This window comes from Mauremys reevesii, linkage group 2 (genome assembly GCF_016161935.1).
Source record: "Mauremys reevesii isolate NIE-2019 linkage group 2, ASM1616193v1, whole genome shotgun sequence".
In the NCBI taxonomy this organism is placed as follows: domain Eukaryota; kingdom Metazoa; phylum Chordata; order Testudines; family Geoemydidae; genus Mauremys; species Mauremys reevesii.
Genome location: NC_052624.1, coordinates 186,779,188 through 186,803,655, shown reverse-complemented (window position 1 = coordinate 186,803,655; position 24,468 = coordinate 186,779,188). Strand labels below are relative to the sequence as shown.

Here is a 24,468-nt window from a genome sequence, read left to right as displayed (position 1 = left end):
TGTGTGTGCTTTAGGAATTTGGTATTTCTTGATTTTTTTTCTAAACAGATTGATTATTATAGTTTTTGTGTTGATGATCTATTGTTTGCTGCATTTAACAAGTTAATCTGCTGTAGTCATGGTAATTGTACATTCTATACCTGCACCAGAGGCATCAATGCCCTGTGGGAGGCAATCATGTGACTGCTACACAGAGATTTTTGATGTCATCAATTGTGTCTTCTGTGCCTATATCGAATGTAAAGGTCATGAACTTTAGGCTCAGTAATAGCAGAAAATAGTGCTGGATGAAGAAAAAAAGCCTTCTATAGGCTAGCATGGAGAGTACAAAGCTCTAACAGAAACTGCTGACAACTAAGCTTTCCAAACTGTCAGGTACTTATGCTCAGCTGATGCAATAATAATTTACACAGAACAATAAGCTGTATTGCTGAATATAATATTCTTTTTTCTAATGACTCATTATCCTAGGATGATGAGATGAGTAGAATATAAGTGTATTAAAAACATAATTGCTTTTCTATTCAAACAAAAGCATGCAGTGTATACATGGTGACAAATGCCTAATGAATAGTAGTGGGTTTTTTGTTCAGTTTCAGTTTATGGCAGTGCTTGCCATAACTGCATATTTAAAATCTTAATTGCTTTTCATTCTAACAGTTACCTGATAGTTCCTTTTGGTTGGAGAATCCAGTTTACAGTACAGGAGAAGCTGCCTTTTCTTCTTAAATGCTGATTGATAACATTTCAGATCTGATGTTTTTTTTTCTAATTCGTGTCTAAATGTTTTTTTAATTTGGTGCTAACAATGGGGAAGATCTAGATACTTTTATAATACACAAATATTTGTGAAAGATGTTAAGGCTGACATGTATGTGTAGTGCATTCTATCAAACAAAACACCGTTGAAAAATTTACCATCAGAATATACTAGGAATATAATTTTTATATGCATATATGTATAGTCAGTATATGTCTGTTTCTTGGCTATAGATTGTCTCACTGTTGGCTTTTTAATTTTTTTAATATTGTATTTCATGGCTGTGATGTTAACTATATTTCACCAGAGCTGATATAACACTTCATGAATGCCACCATGACTATAAAATACAGTTCAAGTCAGGCCTTAAACAAAATCACAATAAATACAGCAAAACCTTGGGAAAGGTTTTTCTTATTAGACAGCACTGTCCCTTATAAGTATGTGGCCATCCCTAAACTCCACTTCAGAATTCCCAGGTTTTCAGTCCTGAAATGCAAGGTGCATTCTGAAGCTTTGAAAGCTATTTTTCCTCCTCTTAGAAAATAGCAAATCCTTTCTAGTGTACACAAGACCTGAATCAACTTCAGCCAAATTGCTATGAGGCACCTTTGAACCAAAATGAAGAGAGTCTATGCAGAGGGATTGCACTGATTTCATTAATCAAGTCTGATTTAATAACATTGATATGATTTGCTGGTATAGAAAAAGGTTTCAGTTACATTAAAGCAACTTTGCATTACTCTGGCAGTGTTAAAGGAGCCTTAAAGTGCATATATGTTACCTTTGCACACCCACTTTAAGATTCTTTTACACTGCCGGAGTGGTATAAAAGAGCCTTCAGGTAGCAGAGAGTCTGATCCAATGTCCTTGGAAGAGCATAAATCTCTGTGTGTAGCTCATTAGGGGAGAAAACATTTTCAGACAGGTAACATTTATTTCTCAATATATAGGGCCACATTTCTTTGATCTGCTGAATTTCATTCTATAGAGTAATGCAGTTTTAAAACCAAGAGAAACTAAATGTAACAACACCGCTATCGGTGCTGGTGTTAGAAACCGTTATCTCAGTGTTTCTAACGCACCAGTTGTATCCACTAAATATTATGGATGCTTTATGTATTATTTCTAAAGGGGTTATTAAAATGGGGTTAGCCAAATCCTGAGATTCTTAATCAGTTTTTAGTTGGACCCCAAATCAGCAATAATCTCTCACTTTTTGGTGGACACCTGCACCAGTGTGGCATGTATCTCAGGACTGAGACCTTCTGTTTTCATTTGCCAACTAATGATAAACATCAAACAGTTTGTCAAGTATCAGAGGGGTAGCCGTGTTAGTCTGGATCTGTAAAAGCAGCAAAGAATCCTGTGGCACCTTATAGACTAACTGACGTTTTGCAGCATGAGATTTCGTGGGTGAATACCCACTTCTTCGGATGCATCTGAAGAAGTGGGTATTCACCCACGAAAGCTCATGCTGCAAAACGTCAGTTAGTCTATAAGGTGCCACAGGATCAAACATTTTCTACCTCAAACTTTAATTCCCATCAGTACACTGTAGGCCACTGAGAGATTTTCCCCATCTTAAGTGACTTTTTTGGCTCCTTGCCCCCAAATTATTTCAGCTTCCATTTTCTGCCTACTGCTGTATTTTGTTTTTCTTTCTAGAGGATGAAACTATTCTCATGAGTTTTCCTTTGGAGCTGCAAGATATATTTCTATCTGAGATCACTGGCTGCAGAGAAGGCATAGCAAATAACTTTATTTTTTTAAAAAATGTTTAATATTTTAAGCAGTAACCAAAATATTTTGATTAGTAGAAATAGAAAATAATTATAAAAAGTCAATTGTATGAAACTCGCCCCTGTAAATGTCCAAATTCATATATATATTTTTATTGTTTGTTGTGGGGGAAGGAGGAGAAAACAAAGGGTGTGTGTGGAAATAGCAGCCAAATAACTCAAAGCCATCCCTACCTTGTATTCTCCCCACCCGGTACCATTGCCCCCACTATTTCTGTTCTCAGATCTTTTGTTGCACATGCAGAGGAGGAATGGGATGTGAATAGATGTCATCAGATGAACTGACAGAGGAGAATAGGTTGCGATTAGGTAGTGATGTGATCTTATTTTAATGCATAGTTGTGTTTGTAACCTTTGTTTTCATGACTGGCTGTACATCTGGAGAAGATTCTGTTCCTTTTCAATTTATTCCGTGTGATTTTTTTTTCTGCCCTCCCCCCAACTTTTCATACTTTTAAAAAACTTTTCTTTCTATAAGCCAGTCAGTGGGAGGAGTGAAGTTTACCTTGTTCAGCAAGTCATTAGGATAGTAGGATTATTTATTATTATTATTATTATTTTATTTTTAAATTTCACGTTACCACTCAAGGTATGTCTACACTGGGCTGCGAGAGGGGGTAAAATCTGTCAACACAAGTTAGCTGCTTATGTTAAAGCCTATATGAGTGCCTATTAAGCTGCTAGACCAAGTAAAAAAGCTCACTTGCTCTGTCTTCACTGCTATTCTAACTCAGGTTAACTTACCTGAATTAAAACACACATTATTTGTAATGCAGAAACATCCTGAATTTTTTATTCCACTGAAGTGATCCTACATCCCAACATGTATCTTATTTTGGTTTTTCTGGTTTTCAGGGTATAGGGGTGTCACAATTCGCAGGGGGGAGAGAGAGTAAACACGGTTGTCTGCATGTTTTTGTTGGGAGTTGGATTTTCTGCATGCTCAGAAGTGTTATACTTCACCACTGTAACTAAACCTAGGGATTGTGCTTTCATCAAGTAAATTGCTAAACCTAGTTTAGATTCTGGAAACCGTGCGCTCTGAAAACATTGTAAGTATAGGTTCAAGACGGAAATGTATGGTATAGTTGGACCAATACCTATCATCATGACATGGATATGCATTTGTACACCATAGACTTGTCTTCTACAGTGATTTCATTCAGTTGTTCCCATTTCTCTCCCCACTCCAGCCCCCGATCCAGACATAAAGCTCCAACAATTGTGTATTGCTGGTGGAATCACTTGAGGCAGCTGGCTCAGTCTGAGGTATAGAGCAGGTCTCAAGTGCTGCTACTCAAGCTATCTCTAGTGTGGACACACTTCAGTGCTATTTTCTGCTTTTTGGCCAGAAGTCACCTATCACTGCATATCTGAATGCTTTGTATCCGGAACCACAGTCGCGGGTGATGTCCAATACCAATAATTTCTGGAGTTCTTACACAGTTTTATTCAAACAAAGTTCCCACTGAAATCAAGCAAATTTTGTTTGTGTAAGGTCTTTAGAATTTCCCCTAGGGTGAAGTAAAGTGCAATTATCTATGCTCATGAGAGTAATGACTTCATATACCTGATTTCTGGAACAGGAACTATAGCATACTTTACCCTGTAAATATATGCCTACATCATCAATGTGGAAATAAGTGTTATTTCACTAATCTCTGTGTGTTCTGCATACAAACCCACAAAGGAAGCATGACTTTGCTGAAATGTATGGTGTTCACTCAATGTAAGAATTGTGCAAAGTTCACTACCACGGTGACTGACTTAGCTATACTGGCCTGGAAAGTACACTGTTAATAAATTAACTGCTCGGACAGAGTCTGTAACACCTCAATAATTATTTTGGCATATGCTATAGCTTACTCAGTGTGGCTATCTTATGCAATCATTGTAGCTTTTACATGTGTTTGTGATGTGGTTTATTTATGTTCCATAAGCACGTTTCAAATAATCTCTGATGCCATGCAGGCATGTAACTAAGTTTCTGTAGAGTAGCAACGTATTAGTAAATAAACTCACTTTCTGTGCATGTTTGCAAACTCGGTATTAGCACATTTATTTCAGGTGTGCGAAAGACCTTCCAATCTTGAACCTGTGGTAATATAAATACTCAAGGAGAGAAGGGGCAGGGGGATAAAATGCATGTCTTCAGTACTCAGACAGCATGTTCACAAAACTTGCTTTCTGCTATCTGGGAGGTCATTCTCATAAATACAGTTTTCAAACATATGAAACCAATGTATACATTAAGGGCTTATTAGGGCAAGGCAGAAATGCAGAATGAGGTATAAGTGGAAAAGCTAGTCATTCATGTCCCCAAATATGTTGTTTTTAGGAAAGAATACAGTACACTTAGGATTTCCTGGAGCAGAATCCTAACCCAGCAACATAAATTGTACTCCAGTCACATTAATGTACTACACCTGAGTCTGTGCTCTTTGACTCCCAAGGTAATTCACATCACAAGAAAGTCTCTAAGTTTTTTGATGTATTGTCATAGACTCTCCCCCTCCCCCCAATATTATATAATTAGACTTGGCAGAATTAGATTTTTATTTTTATCACTTTGATGGGCAATAGCCATATTTTATTTGTAAGCATTTTTTTTTATTTCACACTTGCAGGAAACTATTGGGGGAGGCGGGTGTCAAACAATTATTTAATGGCATCAGACACATTGAGATTCAAATAAAACTTTATAACCATTAAAACAAAATGCATTAATCAAAATATAAAAAGAAAATATCCTTAATTCAAACTTCAGTTTCTCAAGCAGCATTTTTCTTTCTTTGCCTATCTATAAATTTTGGCTACTATTGACAGAAATATCTATTGTGTGTATGATGAAACTGACATTTACCCATCAAAAATGAATCCTTCCAAGCTCTTCTTTCATATCTCTATTATGATGTTGGAGATATGCACTGATACAGTAGATACTAAACTACAGAATGAATCCTGAGTTGCATATGATTCTTCCTGAGTTGAATGGCTTCCATGGGACTTTAAGAATGGATAAACTGTCAGAAAAATAGGGACATTATCAACCCCTTTCTCTGTAACTCCCATGCCAGCCAAACAGCCGTTAAAATTTACGTTCATCCCTCAAAATCATCTTGAACCCAAACTTTCTTACTGTCTTGGAATTTTTCAAATAACCATTTCCACCACCACCACCCTGCCACATTTGTAGTGATAGCTCTAGTATGCTTGCACAGTTCAAAGAACCAGAGCAGAAGCAGCAGCAGAGCATTTGAAATCCTGTTGTCTCAGAATGTGGTAGCAGATTATCCAGGTAGGTGGCAGAGGATATTTGGGAAGCCAACTATTTGGCCCCATGAAGATGGATTGGGATAGTTTGTGTTCACAGCATCCTTCTACTTGCACTCTCATTCAAGCAAGGGGTCGGCAACCTTTGGCACGTGGCTCGCCAGGGTAAACACCCTGGCTGGCTGGGCCGGTTTGTTTACCTGCTGTGTCCGCAGGTTCGGCCAATCATGGCTCCCACTGGCCACGGTTCACCATCCTGGGCCAATGGGGGCGGTGGGAAGCGGTGCGGGCCGTGGGATGTGCTGGCTGCCCCTTCCCGCCGCCCCAATTGGCCCGGGATGGCGAACCGTGGCTAGTGGGAGTTGTGATTGTCCGAAACTGCGGACACGGCAGGTAAACAAACCGGCCCGGCCTGCCAGGGTGCTTACCCTGGCGAGCTGTGTGTCAAAGGTTGCCGACCCCTGATTCAAGCAAATGAAGGCAGCTGAAAAGAACACAATTCTCCATATGGTAGACTCTAGTCTACTATATAAGATTATGTCCTGAAAAATTATACAATACAAAGCAAGTATCTTTCTCTAGGGCGGTTTCATTAAAAATAGAATATTCTACTCTACTGCACATAGTCTTGGTGTTGTAAACTTAATTCCAAATAGGACTCTGGAATATCTGAAAACAAAAGTGCAGTCATTTTGCAGGCAGACATAGTGGAGACATTCAGAAGTTTCATATTGCAGTAGTATAATATAGTTCAGCCAGCAGTTAGCCAACTTCTGGTTTATTGCAGTGTGGAACATTGGATTTGGACACTAGTGTCTTACCCCTGCGGACCTGGATTCAAATTCTACACTAAGTCACAACAGAAAATGTTGGGTCCCATTAGTACATATTACAGCACCTCACCTCCTCACTGTAGAAGTTATTGAAATCTCTGACCTGGCATGTCTGTCTTTGTAATGATCTAGCATATTTTAAAGTATATTTGAAATTTTACCTTTTGCTTTTATAGTCTACTATTTTTGTGTGTACTGCAGGCCAAAACATCTGTGAACTACAATTAAAATCTGAGGCTGGCAACACTGTAATTTTCCAATTTAAAAGTGGAGACAGGAGGAAAACACAATTTGCTGGGGGAAATTCAGTTATTGGAGGTGGAGGGCTGGGGGTGTTTCACATATATCTGTTGTACTAATGGAGAAATAGCATACAGAAATTATTTTGGTGGATTGGTTTTAATAGGGCATACAGTAGAACTTGCCTGTAGTGAACTCAGAGTAGCTATATCTAGCTCCTTTTTTCTCTTGCTCTTCTGATGCTGGCCTTAAAGGTGTAATGATATTGTATTCAAGTCATGATGAGGTTAATGAGTTCTGAACCTTGCTGATTTTGAAGTATATCTGCACTGTTGGGAACATTTGCCAACCAATCAGATAGCAGGATTTCTTCGTATTCATTTTACAATACAATCTGCCAATGACAAGGGAACAAGAACTTTCAGAATGGTCTTCCCCCAGTGAAGACCATTTGAAAAGTAAAACTTCCTGCAGTGAGAGATTTATTAAGTGAATTCCTGCAAGGAGGAGAGAGGTCTACAGGACAGTTGCTTTCCTGATATTTTCAGCATGGCAGGGCCTGTAGAAAATGCTGCACTTTTGAGTTGTGTTCACTGTTAAACAACACTCATATGCATACATTAAATCACTTTGTTGCGATACCAGACTCCTCCTCCTCCTCCTTTCTTAACTTTATATACTTTTAAGCCTCTCCAGTGATATACTTCCAAGTGCTGTGGCTATGTGCACATTTAGAATGGAACAGATTGTATCCTTAGATAGCTGTATGTATGTATGCATGCATGTCTCATTAATTTCACTGGGAGTTGTGTGTGTGCACTTAGAACAGAATTTGGCTAATGGTGTTTTCTATGTAGGAAGGGCAATGCATAGTCTATTGGATACTATTATATTATTATTTTTATGTTGTCTGTATGGTTGATGCTCCTTCACTACCTTTAAGGAAAAATCCTGAAGTGCAAGAAAGAGTGTAATTATTACCATCTTCCTGTGGTTTGGTGCTGTAGTTATATTTATCGATGTTAATCAGCTTCCATTTGGAAGGGAGAGAGTGGCTTTGTTGTGACAACCATTTTTTTATATAATGATGAGGGGCTCCTGTCCCATATGGCAAGAGTGAATAGAGCACTTAACCAGAATTTTCAACTAACTGTGTGTTGATCACTAAGTTGAAAAGATTTGAAATGTTGCCATGTAAACTGAGCACTCTAGGCAGCTGAGCATTCACTAAATGAATGGAACCCTCAACCAGTGCTCAACCAGCATGCAAATTTCTGAACAAGCAAAACTCTTTTGTTGAAATATGGATGTGTAGAAACCTAGGCTATGTACACACTACAGTTTAAGTCAGTATAAATTATGTTGTTCCGGGATGTAAATAAGCCCCTCCCCTCCCCCCCCCACCCCCGAGTGATGTAAGTTACACGAACCAAAGCTCTGGTGTGCTATATTGGTGGGTGAGCTTCTCCCACCAACATAGTTATCACTGATCACAGCGGCTGGAGTAATTACATTGATGGGAGAGCTCTCTCCTATTGGCTTGGAGCGTCTGCACTAGCAATTCTACAGCAGTGCAGCTGCGCTGCTGTAAGCTCTGTAGTGTAGCCATAGCCCCAGTGGGGAAAGTGAATGGACGAGAGAGAACTGAACTAAAAGTTGAGGGGTGGGGGGGAAGGAGGGACAGAAATCAAATGTGGGTAAAACAGTTACTGTTTTCTGTCTTATACTCTGTTCCAGCCTGGGATGACAGTTAATTTCAGGTGTCAGCCCCTGTTGCAGAACCCAACAGTCAGGAAAATATGAGTCCTTATTTGGCATAGCATATTTCTCTGGGTAATCCTTCCAAGAACAAAGGCTACAAAGTCACAGGATAATTGAGAAAATAGTGCAATAGGTCCTTCCTTTTTAATAAGCATCTATCTAGAATATGTGGCTAGTTGTGGTTTCACAGCTCAGTGTAGTTGTCAACTCCCTGTGTTTAGTTCTGAAGATGGACGGGATGGGGCTTGACTTTTCCACACCTTTACTGTCCCTTCTACTCACTTTTTTTTTAAATATATAAAAGCTTTTCATAGGAGTAATAAATCCAACAGTTGAATACACACTCTTGTGAGAGAACTCTTTTGGAGGAACTAGGGATCAGAATTTGAGCCATTTGGTGGTGTTTAGGTCTGAACTGCCGCAGCCGTTTTTATAATTACGGATGGGCCCAGGCAAAAACCTCCGATATGAATGCCTTTGAATTATAAGGGTAATGGAAATGGTGGTTTGAATTCAGATTTTATTCTATATACTAGAACATGCTCTTTTTTTCCCCCTCCTATTTGGGTTAAGTTTTAAAAAAACCCAACTAAATGGGAGAGATTTTCTAGAAATGGAAATCTCCATTCCTCTGGATATTGGAGTTCTCATGAAATGGCAGAAATCTTGGGACAAAATCTCAGGAGAACAACTCATGAGAATTTGGTGTCCCAATTTGGCCTCAAACCTGAAAAACAAGCCTTAGACTTAACATGATACAGTGCTGGTCATTTAAGCTATGTTTCTATTGGAGACCTTACAGCAGCAGAGCTGTACCAATGCAGCTGCAAAACTAAGATCTCTTGTGTAGCTGCTTTGCGCTCCCATTGACATAACTAAAGCACCTCCAATGCATGGTGGTAGCTATGTCAGTGGGAGAAGCTCTCCTGCTGACATAGCGCTGTTCACACTACCACATATGCCGGACAAACTTATGTTGCTCCTGGGACAGTGGGGGTGCATTTTTTTTCTCACACCTGAGCAATGTAAGTTTTGCTGGCATAAGTGGTAATGTTGACATGATGGCCTAAAATATAAGATTATTGGATGAAGTTTGTATCTGTATTACTACAAAACATTGCACCATGATGCTGAAATGCCATCCCTATTCCTTGATGAGAACATTATAAATGTATTAATATGAAATAGAATACATTAGAGTGAAAGCTCTGGGGGTGGATGTTTAAATTTTGGGCCAAATGTTAGTCATATGCTTCATAAAATAGGAACATAATATAAACACACAAATAGATGTAGTGTTTACAGTGGGTAAATTAAGGTAGCATAATTTAGGGCATTTATATTCCATTGCAAGTCTGATTTATTTTTTTTCTTATAGTTTTATATGGTAGAACTTTATTCTCTTTATGAAAAGATAGTGTATTTTTTTTGTAAGGTTCTCGTTCAAAGTGTTTAAAATTGGTACAGTGAAATAATTAGCCAAACAATAGCCTTACCACCTCTCAACTTCCAACTTTACTTATAGACTTAGACTTTAAAGTCAGATGGGACCATTGTATGACCTCCTGCACATTTCTGGCCACAGAGCCTCACTCACCCACTCTTGAAATAGACCTCTAACCTCTTTACTGAAATCCTCAAATCAGTGTTTAAAGACTTCACGTTACAAAGAGCTCACCATTTACACTAGTTTAAACCTGCAAAACACCCTGCAACTTTTTTGTATTACTCTAGGCTTTGGAAATGCCTGCAATTTTATGTGTTTCTGATCCTTCTTTGGTTGTCATCTCAGTAGTCTGTAATTTTTTCCTATCCCTCTGTTTATATACCCTCTCCAAATTCCAAAGCTCACCAGCACGTCAGGATTGTTATTTATTTCCACAGATGTTGGCCTCTAGATGAATAACTTCTGGAGTGGTGTGAACTTGCCTCAGTGCATCTAGCCCCTCTGAATGTTTGTTTGTTCTTCTTTTCCTCCTGTTTTCTTGGACCATTCTGTAATCACTGACATGGCCACCAAGTTCAGGAGGTACATGCCAGTGGGGAATTCGATTCCTTTCTGCATCCTGGTCTTACCTTAACCACTGCCACCTTGGTGTTGCTATAAAGAACTAAGCTAAAGTCCATTGGACACTGTAGTCCTGTTAGTGTTTGACATTCCTTCAAAATATGATATGTGATGCAACGGTTTCAATTCAGATTTAGTTATGGCAGCTTGAACAGTCTCTTGCATTGGGGAGAGGGAGTGTGTGTTTGTGTGTGTGTACGTGTGTTTAGTTTCCCAACAAAGGAAAAAAGATGGGAGCAGAGTATCTTTATAGCAGCTTCTATTTTCAAGAAATTAGTTGACAACATTAGTAATGTTTAGATATCTACAACCCATCTCAGTTTCTATGTCTCCCCCTGGTCCTCCTGCAAACTCCTCCTCACTCACCCCTCAAAAGAGAGAAAAACAAGATGAAAAGAATGTAAATAAATGTCTGCCTGAAACAGAGAGCTGTGTGCGTCTGTTGACATTAGTGTATTGTGGAATGATCCAGATGCACGATACTCATCAAATTTCTATCAATACTAATTTACTAATATCAATAATAATCTGTTTCCCAGTGGATCAGCTTTCCCAGTCAGGGCCTGTGTGCTACTTACAGCTCCCTGAGCCCTTCAACTAAGGTGTCAATAAAACTGACCGCTTCTCTGGGGCTATTGACAGTTATTAAAAATGACCTTGATGTAATTTCATGCCTATCAAAACAAGGGCCATATGTTAAGGATTATGAAAAGCTACAGTGAAGGAAAGCAATGACAGGCTTGAACTGGGAAGGGGAGGATGTCAGCATATGTGAAGATTATTGGCTTCCTCCTACTCCCCTCCATCGTAGAGCAGTGAGCTATGCCCCTTGGTAGATAACTGTTATGCTAAAGCCATAATTGGAACAATTTAGAGCTCAGGGGTACATTTTTTAAGAGCTGTCATAGCATATCATCTCAACAGTTAATGTGGCGTAAAATATCATAAACACTGCTGAGGACCCTTGAGTACATACAGCAAGGACCAATCAATAACTCCCAATGTATGATCTCTCTTCCCTCACTGAGAGGAATACTGGGAACAGTCTCACTTGCTTTCTTCTTCTGCCATTTTGTACGCATACGGAGCTTTTAACCAGGGCTTATTGTCATACATAAATTTGAAACAATAATTCCAAAGATCCCAAGCACAGCAATCAATAAACAGATTTTATAAAATCTACAAAGTATAAGTATGAAAAGCAGAATAAATTAGTATTTATTTATAAGGAATAGAAATTGAGAGATATATATGGTAAATCTAACATTTTAATATATAACAATGTATTAACTTTAAAACTTCCTTTTTCACCTGAAAGATTAATGATTCTAGTCAACTCTTTGGTGGTTTTTTTCTAAATTCTAATTATCAAAGTAATTTCTTACTACACCATAAAATACCACTTCATAAACTGTTCTTAGATGATGTCATTTTAACATGGTGGAAGACTTTTAATACATTGAAGAATAATTATTCTAAATTATGTAATAAAAGGTAGGAAAATAACTTAGTGCATATAAATAGAACACACCTTGATCAAACATGTTCATTTTAATCTTTTTTAATAGTACATGGATATGTCTGTTTTAGAGTGCACACACTTTGGGTTTATATGTGTGAACCTTTGTATGAACACTTCCTCTGAGTGCTTATGACCTATGTATCCCTGTGCATAACACACATGGATGATTACGGGCTGTCTGAAAACTGGAAGAAGTAGTGTGTGGTGGTGATGGTTGGAAGTGCAGTTAAGTGATGGAGACCAGTTGGACAATCTAGGGAGAATTAGGGGTTCTATATTAGTTATGTGATGTTCTTAGCCACTCTGCAAAAAAACAGTGGAGCATAATAGTTATAATGGCAAAAGATGGTGCAGGACTGCAGTCTGTAAGTATGAAGGACGGTTTTGTGGTTAAGCAGTGGACTGTGTTTCTAGACAGCAGGATTAGAGCTGAATGAGAGCTGGCATTGCCCATGAGAAATGCTGATCTTTCAAAGTTGAATTTCATTATAATGGGATATGTCAACTTTTCATCCAGATGTGGGATGAAAATTAATGTTCTGAAAATTTTTGGACTTGTCTATGTGGTGGGGTAATGTGCTCTACAGGGGTGTGATTTCTAAAGTACATGATGTGTTGCACATTAATTGTTCCGTGTAGGCCCTGCTGGTGGGCACTAAAGTTTCCCTAGTACACTGAGGAAACGTTAGCATGCACCAGCAGGGCCCACACAGACCAATTAACATGCAACACATTAGTTTTACCTTAGAAATCACAACCCTGAAGTGTCCACTGCCATAATGACCACACCATGCTTTAAGTGGGGGAAACATTGTCTGGCTTGCCAGGGGAAGGAGTACACTGCTTTAATGCAGGGTGGGGGAAGGAGGGAGAGGGCAGGGTAGAGAGGGGCCCGGATGCTGCTCCAGATGCACAGCGGATTGATGTGGCAATGCTGACTCATCCCCCTTGAGACCAGAAAAGGAAGGAGTTGATAAAGGGCAAGGCTGGTGGGAGGATTCCCCTTATCCCCAAAGCAGGCAGAGCAGCAACTCTGTAATGCCCATTGCTGCAACGTGTAGACAAGCCCTTAGATTCAGAAATGGATTACATCTCCCGTTATTCATCTGTAGCCATGCCACTCGATAACAGGGGAAACTGCATTTCATCTTGAGTTACAGTTCAGCCAGGGAACCTGGCCGATAGGAGCGAATGGGCCGTGAGGAACACAAACTACAACTCCCAGGAGGCAATGTGGCACTAAAAGGCAATACAGTTTAATGCTGAACTAATTTGAAATGAAATGTTTTGGGTCAGTTCAACAAGTCAAAATATTTCAAATCCATTTTCCCATTTGGAAAATAGGAAAAATGTTATCTAAATAAACATTTTTTTCCTGTGGGGAATTTTTGTTTTTGTTTTTTTGTTGACACAACACTTTTCATTAAAAATCAAAATTCTAGTGGAAACTTATTAACCAGTTCTAATCAGGATTTTATTCCCAGTGTTGCCAAACATTTCTTGTGTGACTTTAGGCAAGCAGTCTCCCCATCAGTAAAATTAGGATAATATATCTCACTGTCACAGGAGTGCTGTGAAGGTGAATTATGTTTAATAATTTTCATGTTTATGTGGTGCTCAAATACTATGAGTGACATTAGAGAGACTATAAATAAAACAAACAAATATTTTGGATTTTTAAGTCCTAGCTTGTACTTGAAGGTCTACATTCTGATACAACATACAAAAACACATTTTTACCCTAAATCATTTGTGACATTTCACTCTTAGTATCAATCTAGCTATGCTACAATAGTGATGTTCTGAAATATTGGCATGTTGTTGCAACTTAAATTCATGCCCAATGTTGAATATATTCCTTACATGAAGTTCCCATTGATTTTCATGGGAGACTGAGGCACAAATCAGACACAGAAACAGGCCTCTCTGAAGGCATCTTTTTCATTACATTTCAGAGATTCCATTTTTCTACAACAGAAAAACATGACATATGGTTTGGTTTATTAAATAAACAACTTTTTCTGTTTGTTTAGAATATGCACACTGTTTGTAACTACCCTTTGTGAGCAAACATTACCTACAAATGACTACAGATGTACAAACATGATTTTCTAGTTGCAGTTTAGAATTGTTTAAATAAAACCCTGGAAATTGATTAATCGGATCTTAATGTGTGACATGTATGGCTTAATTTAAGAGTTACCATGGAAGTTTGGTATGCTTGATATATTTTATTTGTTAATTCTTATTTTTTTCTAAAGTATTACTTTACTTCTAAGCTGCCTCTAAGATTAAATGTGCCATTTGACTTTAAGTGCCTCGTTAGCTATTATTTGGTAAGGCACACATTCCCAACTATGTGCTGGGGATGACCAGTGGTTTGCATATATACGGCTGGACATATAGTGCTGACCTCTCCTCCCTGTTTCCAGCTGCTAGCTTTATTTGAAAGATAACTAAAAATCTATAAATATTTCTTTATGGTAATTAAATGTTCTTATTATCATAGTATCTGAGTGCCTCACAATCTATAATGAATTTACCCTTACCACATCCCTGTGAGGTAGGGAAGGGCTGTCTGTCACCATTTTCACATCAGGTCCTGTGGCCACAGTAAGGAGGAGTACGTGGAGATCTGCTCATGTTAATCAGCCTCATGTAATCTCACTGACACTCCAACAACAAGAATTTTTGGTAGCATAATATGTATTATTTCTTTGGAAAATAAGGTCCTCACTGTGAATGCTGCTCAACCACTATACTGCAAATTCCTATTCCTTAGGCCTTGTCTCCACATAAAAGTTGTACTATTTAAAGTGGTTTACTCTTTCCCATGGATGAAGTTACAGTATAAAAGTACCTTATAATGGTATCGCTAAGTTCTCTTCCCATAAGTTAATAAGGCTAGGTCTATACTTATGGCATAGATATGTCAGTCAAAGGGCTGAATCCCTACCCCCTCCCCCCCACCTTGTCCAACATAATAGCTATGCTGGCAAAAGCATTCATGTAGATTCAATTTATACCAGCAAAAATGTCCATTTTATCAATATATCTTACTTCATTTGGGGAAGTGTGTGGGGGTTTTTTTTGTTTGTTTTTTTAAGAATATTTTGCTGGTACAAACAGAATCAATCTCCTCTAGCAGGGATTTGCTGGTATAGTTATACCAACATATCTGTGTTGGTAAAGCTGTAGTGGGGTAAGGCACCTTTTATATCAGTATAAGTGCATCCGCACCAGGGTTTGTACCAGTATAACTATTTCATTTTAAATAAAACCAGCCAATCACATCTCTAACTGAAATAGTTACACCAGTACTAAAACTGCATGGGGACTAGGTTTGGTTTTCCTTCTTGTAATGATAATGTGAAACAACAGTAGTGGACGTTACTAGCGAAAAAGTGAATAAAATAATGATGCAGAAGTAAAATAAAAAAATAGAGAAGATGGGCTTAAATACTAATAAAAGTAAATCAAACATTTATGAGATTGGAGTGAAGGCATAATTTGAAGGTCAAATATGGAAACATGATTTTATTTCATAGGCTCTCTTTTTAAGGCTTTTATACCTAATATAATGCTGCCTTTTCCTACAGTATCAATTTACAAATGCATATTTGGCACTGTACAAGTGATTTTTCTATATAGGTGTAAGTAGTGTCATCAGTTTGTATAGGGCTATTTCATAACAAGTCAACATGTCATTGCTATATTACGGGAACAGGATGTCCTAAATGAAAAACTTTAATCAACACAATCAAGAGATTCCAATAATAAATGAGAAGTGGGAAACACTCAGCATATTGGGTCAGTGCATATTTTGCAGTTCTGAAGAAAGGAAAAAGGTGGTTTTGTTACGGGGACCCTCTTTCTGGCAGTAACAATGAATATGTAGTTACAGACTAGGACAACATTCAAAATTAAAAGTGTGATCATGTAGCTGAATGGTGCATTTTGTCAGACCCCCCCCCCCGACCCTGTCAGATGAATTGAGGCTGAAATTCTTTACAGAAGTGATTTTAAAATAATAATTTGCACCCAGCACTTCTGATAATAGAAAAATCCTTCCATTCCGAATTGTCTGCCAGAAAAGTAATTTTAATATCACATTTGATCTTCTTTAAAGGTTAGTACGGTGAGAGACAGCTTAGGAAACTGAAGTCCTGTATCTACAAAATAGGTACCACACTGGCAGTAACATGCAGGTTTCTCCCACTCCAGCCTTCTGAGGTGCCGCAACACTATTCTTGAATGAACGTCTGAGGGACAAGAGTACAGAAGTTCATTTTCTCTTTATATTTAGTCATTGGGTTCTTTGCCAACAAGAGTGCCCAAAAGCGGCAATTTTATGCAAGTTGTATTTACAAATTCTGAAGCCAAATTCAGCCCTGGCACAGTCAGTGGGGCTTCACACATAGTCGTGGTGTCAGCTGCATGTTTTAATGGGTTGATAATTGAGTTCCATATCAGGCGGTTTTAAGGTCATACTGCCAGGGTGAAGCAACAGAATAGCTCTGCCTTTCTGTGCAGGGTCCTGGCACCTGGTAACCTGTTACAAGAGAATATTCACCCTCTATAGAAGAGGAGGCTGGGGATGACTCAGAGTGAGTGTGCAAACTTGTCACACAGCTGTTCTCAGAATACGTTCTGAGCAGAGGATTTTGAACCCACAAAATACGAGTTTTAGTTTGGGTCATCAGAGAGCGAGCACCCAGATGTGAAATGTGGAACTGGTGTGTGTTAGGTTTGGCATCTCTCTAATAATTCATTATTTAAAACATGTATGTTCTGCTTTTTCTCTCCCACCCACCCCATATTCTATGAGTCAATTTCTGCCCTTAGATGAGTGTATGTAACTCACCTTGGTCTGCCACTATCTATTGATGAATGCTTAATTGGGTTCAAATCTGGATCTCAATTTTGATATTGAAATCAAATATAAAATCAGGGTTTCCTAGCAGAAGTATTTACACACATTGATATTCTGAACTAGAGATTTCTCAAAAAGGATCTCTAGGATATCCCATGCCTAGGGTGACCAGTTGTCCCAATTTTATAGGGACAGTCCCAATTTTGGTGGCTTTTTCCTATAAAGGCACCTATTACTTCCCCACCCCCTGTCCCAATTTTTCACACTTGCTATCTGGTCACCCCGCCCATGCCTTATGTTGCTGAAGTAAATTGGGGAGCTGCAGCAGGAAAGTTATCATTTACAGGTTGTTTCTGAAGCATTTTAATATTTAAGATTCTAGTATTCTCTGCATACATAGTCAAGAGTTAACTTAAACAATGATGTTTACAGTGGAATCTTTCTAAATGGCATTCAATATAAGTATGCAACATCCATTCCACTTTTTTTATTTACCATGGAAACAGTTATCTTCAAAAGCCTCTAACAGGTTACTTAAAACCTCCCTCTCATAAATTCATGTTGACTATCTAATCAGCTTATGACTTTTCTAGGAGTTCTTTCCCTAAATCTTTTCTAGGATATCCTCACAGTTTGTTAAGGTAACTGGTCTGGTTTTGGTTTTTATATTTTATTTATTATAATTTTAAATCTATTTTCCGTTCCCCAAAAGTTAACATGTAACTGGGGAACTTCTTTATTTTTAAAGAAGTTAGAAATCCAATCATTCCTGCTATCATTTCTTTTAAAACAAATGGGTGCTTGTCTACTTTTCAAGACAGACAATCTTTACTCACATTTATTCCCCTCTTGTTTTTGGACAGATTCAACCACAACCACAGACTATGGTGGACCTTTTTTGGATTTTTTTTTTTGTCCTCAGAAGTCCAAATAAATAAATACCTGTTGCTCTAATTATCCTATTCGTTGAATTCTACTTACTTTTTGTAATATCTCCCAGTTTCTCTCCTTAACATTAAATCTCCTAAAGCCACCTCTCCATGTTTCTAGATTACTTTTTACATTTCTAGTTAACCACTGTGGCCTCTTTTGCTCTCTTGTAGAGGAATTTTCAAAGAGGGATGCAGTTTTGAGCACTCTGGAGGGAGTGAGGGCTATTGGAGTCTTGAAAATTTGGCCCTTGCTCTCCAACTTTAGCATGGTCAGGTATTGGGCTTCAGCCAGAAGTTAGTGCAAGCTCTATCTCTCAACAGCAAATGCCTAGGTGCACTTCTTCCCCCACAAGTCTCCTGCCCTAGCTGTCAGGCCCCATAATCTATTGCTTACTCAGTCTCTCTCTCTCTAGTGTATGTGGGTATTTCTTTTAAAAAAATTATCACTGTGGAGTGGAGTTTTAGGGGTATGGTGTTCAGATGAGCCAGTGGACAGTTGATTCCTAAGTGGCTTAACTTGTGTCACCTATTTAATCAGGAGCAGTAGATGTTGAAAGTGGCCCTAAGTGCTTTTGAAAATTCTGTTTAAATGCCCAACATCTTAATGGCACTTCAGCCTTGTCCTCTTGGAGTTTTTAGCATAAGGGGCATTAGGTGGAGCTAAACATCTGAGTGCCAGAACTTATGCTAAAGCCCCGTTTGGAGAGTGAAATGGACAACTTGCACTAGTGAAAGCTTTAAAAAAATGTTTAGTGTTCAGACTTATCTGGGAAAAAATTTAATTCCTCTCCAATAGTATTTTAAGTATTTCTCACTTCCGTTGAGTAGAATTCCTGTACATTAGGGAAATTCAAAGTTCTTTAGAAAATCAGCTTTCTTAAGTACAAGAACTTTTGTGCTCATTCCTCCAGTGCATTACCCCCAGTAGTGTGTCAGATGCAATGATATTTTGATCACTGAATCCTATGCTCACCAGCTCCAACCCCATTTATCATACTTGACTTCCTTCCCACAATTGAGTCTTGAGTAGCCATAGCAATGGGACAAAGATAGCAATCCTGCTTTACCACTACAAATATGCCCTCCTCTTACTTTTAGCTTAGTAGTTATCCCAATTGATATTAGAGTAATTTAAGTTCCTTATGATCAAAGTTCTGTTCTTTTCACAGACCTCTTCATCTGAAAAAATGTTTCCTGAGCTACTTGTTCTAACTGCCCTGGAGGAGCAACATCCCAAGATCACCTGACTATCTTTATTGTCCTTAACTTGTAGCCTAACTGACTCTGCTGTGTCATCCAAAATATGTATATCATTCCTCTCTGCTGACTCAGTGTCATTCTGCACTAACTGTGCAATCCCTCTTGCTACTTTATTTTGTTTCTCCTTTCAATAAACTTTTCATCCTGGCAATTTAAAGTCCAGGATAAAATTCTCCTCTTCTGTTTAGTTAAATCTCTGTTGCATGGATATCTACCTCTCCTTAAAAACATGCTACTCCAGCACTTGTATACTAGGTAATTGGCTTTTATGACTTAGCTCCTTTTGCTTTATCTTTTCACTATTGCATGTATCAGTGCTTTTCACCCTTTTTTTTTATTTGCAGACCCCTAAAACATTTCTAATGGAGGTGCGGAGCCCTTTCGAAATCTTAGACATGGTTTGCAGACTCCCAGGGGTCCGTGGACCACAGGTTGAAAACCACTGGCTTATATTATAAATGTTCAAAGTTAAATCCTGCTGTCCTGTTAGTTACTGTACTGGGCAATAATTTCTAGGAAAACACCAATCCTGTAAATGAATTGCCATAGGTAGGGCAATGTATTTTCAGCTTTTACCCACAAGAGCAAGAATTTGAAGACAATTTCCAGCCAGTGCCACACATGAGCTCACAGTCCTTGGTGGTGTTATCCTATGTGGTCTTTGTAACTGCAATGTAATGTTGTAATACAAGGGCTAGATTAATGTATCTGAGTGTTGTGGACCTCTGTGATAGAAGGACCTATTGAACATGCTTCACTGAAGCATACAATGAATTAACTTCTCTTACAAGTTTCAACTCAGTTAAGAATTTCCCTGATTTTTGGCTGGCAGCTGCTAGCCCCTTCATATTATTTTCACATTGTTTGTGGGGCCAAACTGATTTCTGGCCATTTGTTTTTAATGTTTTTGATTTATTTTAACTGTATTATTAGCACTGAACTATTTAACTGACTGGAAGGCTAAATCTTGTTTGCTTTACCCCTCAAGTAGTCCATGAAACTTAATTAGAGCTAGAGCTACTTGTGTGAGATTAACAATTCTGGACTAAAGCCTGTTATCAGGAAGAAATAGCTGAAGAAGAAGTCATTGAAGACTCAAAGGTGCGGTGGGACTCATTTTATAGCTCAGTTTTCATTAGAAGTTCTGGAACCTTGTTTTGTTTTAGAGGTGCAATTACAGAACCTTGTTTTGTTTTAGAGGTGCAATTACAGAATATGGACAATCCAACATCTTAGCTGGTACCAATGGTTCTGAGTCCCATATAATATAGGATTTTTATTTCCCAAGAGAAAAAGCTCCTTTTAATGCTTCGCGTATACCATGTAGAAAGTCGTCTGAAAACCACATGCCTGATAAACACTGCAAATCTCTCAAATTTGTATTAGGAAAAATAGACCCTGCTCTCTGACAGCGGGGAGAGGAATTAATCCTGCATACCACCAACTACCAAGTTTAACAGCCCACTGCTTTCAGAAGATATAATGCATTAGTTTAACCACAACATCATTAAACCAAACTCTTAATTTCTTAACTTGCTCCCAGGTGCTTGCTCTTTACAGTTATCATGATGGGATTACAGAATGCTGATTAAACCATACAGTTGGTGTCAAAGTATAGAATTTAGTGAATTATAATGCAAGTGTGGTTAAAGCTTGCTTATAACTAACCATTTTGTTATACCGTTACTTCTCCCTGTATATACACAAATGAAAGCCCTTAAATAACCTATTACAACTGCAGTTCTATAGTGAAGCTATCGGACTAGCTGGTCAACTGGTGTTTTCCTTAGTAATCCATGGCTACCCTTACCTGATTTACAATCACACCAAAACCTTGCACCTGTCTGATTTTAAAAATAACTCAGATGCTTTTCCTCAAGAACTTCCAGTGATGACCTGATAAGGAAATCCCATTGAAATTATATTTAAAATTAAAAATACAGACCATGTTTGTATTGGACCTTCATCTGGTCAGTTTATTCTTTTATTTGTCTGAACTGCATTGTCTGTCTAATTTAGACTATGGCTTTCTGAGAAAGGGACCAAGTTTTCCATTGTCTACCATACATCGTATCCACTGAAACCAGTAAGTAGTAGTACAAGAATGGCTGAATATTGTTTCTTTGTTTGTTTTGTTTTTTACATATGTTCATGTTTAAATTACAATCAAAGGTTGGCCAGGTGTAATCTGTGTGGACCATTTATTCTTCATATCACCTTCATATCACCATCCATGTAGGTTTTATCAGATTTGAAAAAAAGTTGAGGAGGTTTTAGGTCTAGAACATTGCCTGGTTAGAAGATCTCCAAAGAACACCTATTCTGTAGGAGATTATGATTCTGAGGTATCAGGTGCTCCAATACCATGGTGATAAACATCGTGTAAATGCCTAAACACATAGTTAGCAATTTTTCCTGCAAGTCAGCACGAAGCACTGCCCCAGTGTGATGTTAGAAGAGCATCACTGTTTTGGAAGGGATGCTTTTTGGATGAAATCTAAAACTGAGGCCCTATCCATTTGCGCTTATTATAAACCTTTTGTAACTTTTTTCATAAGAATAGGGGTGTGAAACCTACTCCTGACCTAATTCTAATGTACTGTATTACATTCTCCTTGCAGTGTCAATGGAGGGAGGTATAATTTGTCATGTGTGTTGCTGTGTCAAACTGTTGCGTTGTTCTACCCCAGAGAAGTGGACTAAATCACTGCTATAGGTAGTACTTGCAATGCATTTTGGGATCCTTTTTGTAAATTAGATCATCTTTTCCTGTGAATCAAAGATGTTTTGAGGGATGCTCAAGTGAAAAATCACATCTAGTCTTGGCTGGGAGAGACACAATCCGTTTTTTAAAACAAGCTAAGGATGGAACAGATGTAAATTACACTTGAGCCAGTTAGGTGAGTTGCACATGATTTGTTGTACTGCTATTCTGTAAATGTGAGTATTAGGGGAATAGCAGCAACATGTACTATAGCATTCATCAATATTTCATATCCCCTGAGATACTGACATTTGTTTTACAACATATTAAACAGGAAAGTATTCTGAAAAGCAGGTACATTTTTTCTTTAAAAAACTTCTCATACTTATTTAATTTAATTTTATAAATTAAGGATTACACAATACATTTCCAACAGAGCTTTAACTGTGCATCTCTGAGTTGACTGGAAGTTGTTGTCTTCCATATATATATATATATATATTTAGGAATGGCAAGTCAATGGTAGCACATTGTATGCTAGATTTGGAATGGAGTTTGGTTTGGATCTTAATTTTCTGAACCATAGGGACATTAATATTATGCAGTGTGTGTGTGTGGTGGGGAGGGCTGTGTATTAGAATACATGTGTATTAGAATATATATATTCTAAACAGAATGCATAGCTATGCTGAATTATTCTAAGCTGCATCCCCTTTTTCTCAGTAGTTTGTCACCTTTTTGTACCTTTCAGTCCACAGTTGTGCCTGTCTGCATAATTGAGATTACTTTCAGCTCTGTAAGGCTCATCTATTTACATACTTATTGGTTCTGTCATAAGGCCTGGATCTATGTCAGGTTCTGTAGCTCAGGCTGCTCCTCACTGTGGGAGTGCATGTCCTTTGCTCTCTCTGGCTCTCAAAAACAGACTGATCCTGTAGTGCAGCAAATCTCAAAGTCAGGGAGTGGCCTATGGGAATAAAAGCTAAGTGAAGGTCCCCTCACAGGGGATGAAATCCTGGCCACCTTGAAGTAAATAGCAAAACTTCCATTCACTCCAGTGGGGCCAGGATTTCACCCAATTAATCCTGATGTATTCTGGTTTGGGAGAGGAGTTTGGCTGCCTTTATAGAATGAGAAGGGTATTCTGCCCCACAAAATGCCTAGGAATTACATCACTTCTCCACTCCCTTGCAGCATGGATCCAGTGAAGCTGCCCTATCTCCCCTGGCTTTAGCTATCCCTATAGAGATTCTCTTAATGGAGGGCTTCCCAGCGTATAGGTATTTGATGGAAAAAGCAATACAACTTTCAGCTGTATTTACCTTTTTGGGCAATCTTCTGCACTACTCCAAGCCTATCCATTCTTATTGTAAAGATTCTGTATTGTGTGGAGAGTGCTCCATCGCTTACCAGAAATGGGGTAGATTGTGCCCTGGAGGCAGTTCACCTTCCTTCTCTGAGTATGGCTCTAGGGGATGCAATCTGGATCATTGGATGCTGTCTGCAGATGGCAGAGGAATGAATGCATTGATATCAAAAACGGATGTGGAGAACTAACAGTGTCAGACGTAAAGGTCTGTATTTAATACAGACCTGTATTAAATAATGTGTCCCACAGCTATCTGTCTGCATGAGTGTTTTTGTGTGTACAAATATCCAGTTTGTGTGCAGAGAGGTGGGTTGTGCACATAATACTCACACACATACATGTGCAAATGTTATACATGCACAAAAGTGGGAATCCCTTAGAATTATGGAATCATAAGGTTAGAAGGGACCACTAGGGTCATCTAGTGTAACACCTTTCCAAGATGCAGGATTGTAAACCATCCAAGACAGATGGCGATCCAGCCTCCTTTTTGAAAACCTCCAGTGAAGGAGCTTCCACAACCTCCCTAGGCAGTTTGTTCTATTGTCCTATTGTTCATACAGCTAGGAAGCTTTTCCTTCACGAAGGATCCAATGGCGGGGGGTAATCTGGGTTCTGTATTCCAGCTATCCATTTGTTTGCTGTTATGGACACTGTTTTCTTGGTTGATTCCACCTACTTAGCAGTATTTCAACATGTAAATACATATAACATAGGTCTGGTAGGCAGAAGGAATTCTCCCTTGTACAGCTATGCATTTATTTGCATATACCTTCTATATCTATATCTGTCTCTCTCTCTCTCTATATATATATATATTGTGTACATGTATATGTACTGTGTCTAACTAAATATATAGTTAGTTAGACACAGTACATTACATTCTAATCCCCTAATAAAATAGATGATACATTTTTTGTAAATGCCATTATTGGTCATGTCTATACTAATAGAGCCTTCAGTGTAATATTTGTGCTCTTGTAGATATTCATGGATTGGCTTCACTACAGCCTTCATGCTGAGGACCTTCCTGGATTACAGCCAGGCTATTGAGATGAAGGATTAAATTTG

The 24,468-nt window shown here is 38.4% G+C and overlaps 1 long non-coding RNA gene across 1 annotated transcript in view; it reads left to right on the top strand.

Annotated features, from left to right (window-relative positions):
• The window catches only part of LOC120398839, a 95,504-nt gene that overhangs the window by 41,878 nt on the left and 29,158 nt on the right, over nt 1-24,468 (top strand). The window lies entirely within an intron of this gene.